Source organism: Pocillopora verrucosa, chromosome 8, assembly GCF_036669915.1.
Source record: "Pocillopora verrucosa isolate sample1 chromosome 8, ASM3666991v2, whole genome shotgun sequence".
Lineage (NCBI taxonomy): Eukaryota > Metazoa > Cnidaria > Anthozoa > Scleractinia > Pocilloporidae > Pocillopora > Pocillopora verrucosa.
This window is the reverse complement of record NC_089319.1, coordinates 4499584-4507244: the sequence shown is the minus strand read 5'-3', so window position 1 is coordinate 4507244 and position 7661 is coordinate 4499584. Positions and strand designations below refer to the sequence as shown.

At 37.3% G+C, this 7661-nt stretch overlaps 1 pseudogene; it reads right to left on the bottom strand.

The window, feature by feature from the left end:
- Positions 1-2730: 2730 nt before the first annotated feature.
- On the bottom strand, positions 2731-7152 carry LOC136282875 (NACHT, LRR and PYD domains-containing protein 12-like; annotated as a pseudogene).
- Between the last annotated feature and the right edge of the window lie 509 nt (positions 7153-7661).

The window sequence follows — 7661 nt, the reverse complement described above, 5'->3', positions numbered from 1 at the left end:
ATTGTTTAGGCACCATGCAGTCAGTTCACTGAAAACTATCCTACCCTCAGGGGTAGACAAACCCAAATTAACAGATTGCATGATGGACTAATTGAGTATTTTGTCACCAATATTCTGTAAAAGATTGTTATTTACAAATTTTTTGTCATAATGCTATTTTTTTTTTGATAGTGATACTTTTGGAATCTTCATTGTGAGCAAAACTGTGTATAACTGTGTATAAAAAATGTTTTAATGCGGGAATTTTTTTTTTTTTTTTTCACTGGAGGCAACATTTTTTTATTTAGAACGATGATTTTACCTTAAGTATTAGATACCAGCTGTGTTCACATCCTTAATTGATGCATTTCTACTCATTAAAAACACAGTAGAATTTGAAATAATTAAGCCTGGACCAATCTACAAGGATTTTCAGATTTTATTCAGTTTGGATCTGGATCATTTTTCACCCATTGTGGTAGATGAAAAAAAAATGGTTATCTTTGATGGCTGCAGCCAGCCAGTGCTTGTTAAAGTAAGGGAGAAATTGATAGACTTAATTATCTCTAATACTGTATTACTGTGAAACTCAGAAAATTGTGTGTAAACACCAGAAATGTTTATGGAATATATTTTTGTATGTCCCAATAAGGTGTCAGAAAACAAAAATTAAATTCCAGAAAACAATTATGGTCCTAAGTTTTTGATTTTGAGGGTTACTTGTTTAGGCCAAACTTGAATGTGATTGGCAGGTGCAGAAGTGACTTGTTATAATCCAATTAAGTTGTTTCTCAATGCTTAAGAGAATAATTATTGTAGCTTGCACTGGGAAGTAAGAAATCCCAGAGCAACGTGCTTCACTAAATATTTTTCATGAGGTAGAATCCACCAAGTAAAGATATATTTCTTTTGTATTTGCACTGTCACCAATGAAATTTATAGTGCCTTTAAGGTTACTTCCCACCTTCAGAGGTCACAAAAATCGATTTTTCTTTTATTTGACAAAACTGAATTTATATATTCAACCTAACGTTTCCATAAAAAAATTTCTGAAATCTTTTAAAAGCATCCGAGTTCTTTAGAAAAACCGCATTTTCATATAAAAGTTAGTAAATCAGGAAGGTGCCATAAGTCCGATTCGTTGTCTTGCTTCTCAGCACCTTCTCTGGTTTTTCCATCTTTGCCGCAGGTTTTTCCTTTGCCTTTGGCAACTTTGCTCGTTATTGTGTCGTCCTCCTAAACGCTCCACTGAGCGATCGAGGTGATAAAAAGACATGTGTCTGCAATAGGTTACTTTTCCCGGAAATCTCGATCCATCGTTGACCCCGGTTTGCGGTTTCAGGAGGCGATATAATCTCCTGGCGTGGCACGATTTGTTTGCGAACCTTTATGAGTTAACATCTCGTATCTTGGTTTTGGGAGGAATACAACTAATTTGAGCGAATATGAAGGGTATATGGATTTGACCGATTTTCGTCAAATTTCGCCAAAACATCCTAGGAATAATGGCAAACGAAAGTATATCGGAAAATTTTGATATTTGAAATATGCAACACGACTCGCATATTTTTAGCTGCACCAACTTTAGATGCCGATATCTAGACAACCAATCAGAATATCGAAAAAAGCCTGACACACTCTTGCTGGTTGATGCCTTGTGAACAGGACTATGCAGCCAGTTTGCTCGTGCTGCAGCATCCGATACCCGATAAATTAAACAGAAGAACCTTCGGTCCTTCCGCGCCTCACCGGCTCCTGACACTTCCTTTGAATAAAAAGTTGCTTAAATTTAATTTTTATCGAAAACTGCAGTTATTAACGTTTTTATCTTATATATATTTTCTTAGGATTTTAATGAAACTAGCGACGTTTTTCCCGAAGGACACCCGCGAAGGTGGGAAGTAACCTTAACACTATTTTTATTATTAGAATTATGGCATTGGTAAGATCATGAACATCACAGCCACACTTCATTACAATGCCGGAACACCCTCTGCAGGTCTGTAGGAATTGTATGCAAAAAGGCTTTGTCAGCTGCATAACACGAACAAGTAGATTCATGATCAACTGTTTGGAGTATGAACCTTACATAATTTTCCTATTCCAACTGCAGTGAAACCTCCATTCAGAGGACACCCTGGGACCAGAGCAAGTGTCCCCTACATAGAGGTTGGGTTTTGTTAATAATTTATCCCCCTAAAAAAGCGTCATCTGAATTGTTATCCTTTGGCAAAAAAAATATTTGTCATTAAATGATGTGCAGTATTAAAAAAGGTAATATTGTGAAAGCTGTTGTCATTGTGATTAGTGTACACTTAATCTTGGGATCAGTCACATTTTGAGTGATTAAAATAGACATTACAACCAGGCTTCAGGACCCAGAAAAAGTGTTCTAATCCCTGGAATATAGGTGTCCCTCCCTTTGAGGTAACGGATACAAAGATATTATTGAACATTTTTCTGAGACCAAAGTTTGTGTAATGAAATAATTATGTGGCTATTGTTCATCGTGGTGTAAGATAGATGAACTTTATTCGTTGTCTCACGTGTCACTTTGGATGTTGATCCCGACATTTCGACTGCAATACTCCTAGTCTTCATCAGGCGATGAGGTCGATTGATTACATTTCGTTATTTTTAGCACGTTGGTTCGCTGCTATTGGTGCATTTCGATCCTCATTATTCATATTATTCCGGTTGTTAGATGGTGTTAGGGAATGATGATGTGGGGGAACACCATCAACGTTGCGATCAACGTCCAAAGTGACTCCATCTTGGGACAAAAGAATAAAGTTCATCTCCTTCCAAAGTTTGTGTTTCCTGAATAGGAGTGTCCCAAATAATCTAAATAATATAATAAAAATGTAATAAAGAGATCAAGTAAGCAATCCAGCTCCCATTACTCAAGTCTTAGTGTCATGCAATTTGTCTCATGGTGTACAATTCATTACGTCGATTTTTAAGTCAAGTCAATAAAGATTAAATGCATCTTAAATGTTATTCCTGGTGTCGGCATCGAATCCGCTGAGTTGGCAGTCAGGAGTTAGACCGATCATACCAGTTAGACTAGCTATAATAGTTAGACTAGTCGGATTAGTCAGAGTAGTCAGATTGGTTAGACCCCGAAGGTTTACAGAAGTAAGGCAAAAATTTTAAATCCGACAGAGTTACAGCAGATCACTGGGTGATCTACAATTTGCTCAATGTTACTAGTATCAGTAGCAACCAGGACAGAGTCGCTGGTAAACAAGTAGGTCTCTCGTCTTTGATGGGGCTTTGAGTCTCAGAATTGCTGAACAGTTATCAATCTACACGAGTCTTTAGGACAGGTTATCATTCATTACCTCTAGGGGGGGGGGGGGGGGTCGCAAGAATTTGAATTTGGTTGTGTCACTATAAAATTTACTTAATCTCCCCTAGGGCTCTGCAATATTCTGATGTACCCCCGCCCGCCCCCCTCCCCCCAACTGCGCACACAAACAATGACTTCATTGGTAGTCAATTCTCTATATTCCCCACTTTATGCTCTGTTAGCAACGACTGACCCCCCCCCCCACTCCCACTGAAAACTATGTTATCTCCCAAAATCCTCCAACCTCACCCCACCCTCAGGCGAATGACCGGTCCCTTGATAAAACGCCTATCGCTCTGACGAAGGGCTAACGCTCGAAACGTCAGCTTTTTTACCCTTTACGGTGGCTAATTTACGTTTTCAACCCAGTTGTTAACACTAAATTACCTGCTATACTCTCCCACCGACGCAGCACCACAGTTTCTTTAGAAACTTACTCCTTTATTCATTAGCCTTAAATGAGAATTTGACAGTTGTTGTCTAAAATGAATTGAGCTTTGTATCAATGTGGAAGTCAAGAGTTGGCAAGTAAAATTGACTTGGAGAGTTATGCGCAAATGGCGGACTTTGATTTCTCCTCTTTCTCTCTCATTCATTTGGAGTTGAAGGGAAATGTGTTCATTCGCTCTCGCAGTTTCCTTACCAAACCTAATTTAAGATCGTGGTGGTTCAATTCTGTGGCTGTTTTTGGACAAAAGTCTTTTAAGGTCTCATCCTTTTTGGCGGCACATCCCTGTAGCATACATAGTGGAGTACCCTGCCAACCCATAGATTGATACTCAATTAGTCCGAATAAAATTGTTAGTCCGATTCAAAACTTGTTATAAGTACAAAGTATTAGATTACAAAACATAAAGACTAAAAAACAGAAAGACTTTAAAGACTTTCGTTTCCGTATTTAAAACTATAAATGTATATGTAAATTTTTTTTTTAGAGTTGTAGCATCCAAGACAGCAACTTCTCATCTTTTTAATTAGAAAACATCTACATTACATTCCTACCTATTCTATTAAACTGAAAAACGGATTACACTATCACAAAAACTGCAATACCCATAAAATAATTTCGTACAAAAGTAATTTGAAGAGTATTACTTAATTCTGTTTTTGACAAAATCATCAGCTAAGGTGAAAAAAAAAACATAAGTTAGAGTATAAACTTTGCCTAAATGATTTCCTAAGTTAAGTCTAATTAAACTAATTTGTAAATCTGCCTCAGAGAACAAAGGAAACAACAAAGGAGAGCACTTTCAATTAAGCTGTTACATAGTGTATTACATAGTGTATTTATGCCTCTGACTTAAGGGGAATGGCAAAGTACCAGGCCTTCTCTGACTTCCCAGTCAGTGCCAGTTATCGCTTCAAACAAATACTGTTTGCCCACGTCTGTTATATTCCGATTTCTACGCAGGTTTAAGCACCGTAGTTTGCAGTACACAAGTACTTTATTTCTTCATCTCCTAATTCATTGTAACTGATGTCTGAGCTCGTTAATGCACAGTTCTTGTTGGTAAAAGTTTCAGGTAAGTCCTTTAATACTCCATCTCCTAATCTGTTATGACTGACATTTAAACTGGTTAATGTGCAGTTACTGCTGGTCTACAAAGTAAACAAGAGCGTTATTCCTTCTTCCCCTCGCTCATTGCAACTGACGTTAAAAATGTTTACTGACCTGCAGTTAGTGCTGATCAGTGCATCACATAAGTGTTTTAATCCTGTTTTTCCAAAAAAGGTTCCTGTGACGGTCAAATTGGTCAATTTGCAGTTAACACTGATGAGCACGTTACACAAGTGTATTAATCCTTCATCTCCTAACCTATTGTCACTGATGTTTAAGCTGGTTGAACAGCAGTCATAACTGATCAGCAATTCACACAGGTGTTTTAATCCTGGACTTTGTAAACCAATGTCATTCAGTGTCAAGCTGTATAGTTCACTCTGAGTAACCGCTGTAGTCATCAGATATCCGACTGCTAGAGAGGATCATACTGGTTACTTTCCAGTCCCTTTTGGTGATCGCTTTACACAGTGTAACCAAACCCGGGTCGTACTGTGTTGACCACGCCTTCAATATGCCTGAACTTGAACTGTATAACGGTATACTAAACATCTCCTCGTCCTCGTCCTCGTCCCACACTTCATGATACCAGTCCCATGACAGTTTACGTGTAGATAGCTCATCCATAAACAGCAGCGCCACTTGCCATGCACCTCGTCTTATGTGAATGTGAAGAGATGTTTTCAATTTGTATTTATCCACTGCTTCACGAAATTTCAATTGGAGTACTAAATGATTAAAATAAATAGAATATCAGTATTTTACCTGATAACATAATTGTCTCAAATCTGACAAACCACAAAAAATACCTCGGCAAATTGGTGATTTGAATATGAAGAGATGTTTCAAAAATAAATACTGAGCCAGAATATTATAACGGGAAGGACTTTTAATGCATTAACGTTCCCAACATTTGAATAATAGAACAAAAATTACGTCATTCAACCAAGCGCTTTGAGATTACCTTAAACAACTGAGTGTCAAGATTGCAAAGGAAGCCGACAGCAAAAATTGAACAAAAGACCTTGAGATACTCTAAGTTGGTACAGATACTCTGACTGATCAAAAAACCATCGCAAATAGTTTCAATCGATATTTCATATCGGAAAAAAAAAACTTATCCTCTTAACTTCCTGAAAGTTGATAGGACAAAGAATTTCGTGCAGGCATCAAATGCATTAAAGTTAAAAATCTCTTGTTGGAATTATGAGTCTGTCCAAGAGGGGACCGGGTAGGCGTGACACATGCCATCTCACCTAAGTTATTCAAGAATCCACAGTAGTTCGGGTTCCCAGATAATCCCTGGGGTATTAGAGCCCCCACATCAACTCCCTGGGTAAAAGCTAAAATTAGCTGGAAAAATGCACTTCCAACGAATCTCTCACACACTAATAGAATGCGATGGATCTTAATCCTACTTTGTCCAATGGTTGTTTGAACCTTAAGGAACCAAAACCATGAGGTTGGGCTAATTTGATATGACTTCTGCCAATTTAGAGCAGTTAATCATTAACTGTGTCACGCAACTATTCCAAAAAGGAAAAAATTAGGATTTTTTAATTGCAAATATTTCCAATGAGCAACATTGTATGACGAGAAACATACTATCACAGCAAAGACCTACCTTAACACTAAATTTGTGGGCAAAACATTTTTGGCCTCTGTAAAAGATTCGTGATCATTTCCCTCTAAAATACGTACCTTCTAACGTTAATTTATGCAATTTATGCAATTTTGATGAACTAATGTTTGGTCACTCAATTTCAATTTGAGAATGGGATCACCGACGCTAGTTCTTGTGGTACTAATGTCTAAAAACAACAGATGTATGGCTACTAAGCTAAGAAGTCTCTTATCATAGAAATTGTGTGACGCTGACACAATCTATTGGAAAAAAAATGATTCATAAATGTATGTATTTATCATACATCAAACATTACCGAACTGAGTAATGGACGTCGGCAGTTGACAGCGACGTTTGCCAGATGTAATTTACGCAAATGAAACACTTTATATACCTATTATAATTTTACTCGATGCACCATAATTTTGAGAAGACTTTATCCAATTTTAGGTACATTACTGAACAGTTGTTCCTGATACATTTAACCTTTAATTGAAAAAAAAAACAAAAAAGGAAAAAACGAGTGAGATTTGCTTCTCAGATGTAAAAGATCTATCAAGATTCCGATTTCTTTAGACTAAGGCAGGGAGAGGTTTCTGAAATTTTTTTTTTTTTAATAAAGGGTCTTACTCGGTCCATTTTTGATTATTAGTCCCTTTTAACAGCATAAACGCCTCTTTTTACTCACGCTGAAGCCAATGATTCCATAGGTTACTCACAAGAAGAACATTATCTGACAGTCACTTTTAAAAATCTTTTTGTACCGGTAAGAAGTTTCTAGTTCTCTTCCTTATTTGAAATCTCGTCTCCATCTCTACGGCATTGTTGACGTATTGCTCGTATATTCATCTTCCAAGGAGGCACTTACAACTCCATTCAGGAGATCGGCCTTACTAAAGGCTAATAGCCTGCTTAAATATCTAGCAATTTGGATAAATAAAAGTTATTCCTCCTTGGTGAACAAGTTTTCTCCATTTCCTAATCTTAGACCCTTCATTTTGGATAGCGCACATCCCCAGAGCAGCTCTTTGAGACGCTGCACTGTTATTAAGAACCTGGCCAATAACCAAGTGCTCGTAATTATGAACTTGGCCTTAAAATTCTCCTTACTTGGTTACCAGGAAACACAGAGAAAATGGTTTGGGATT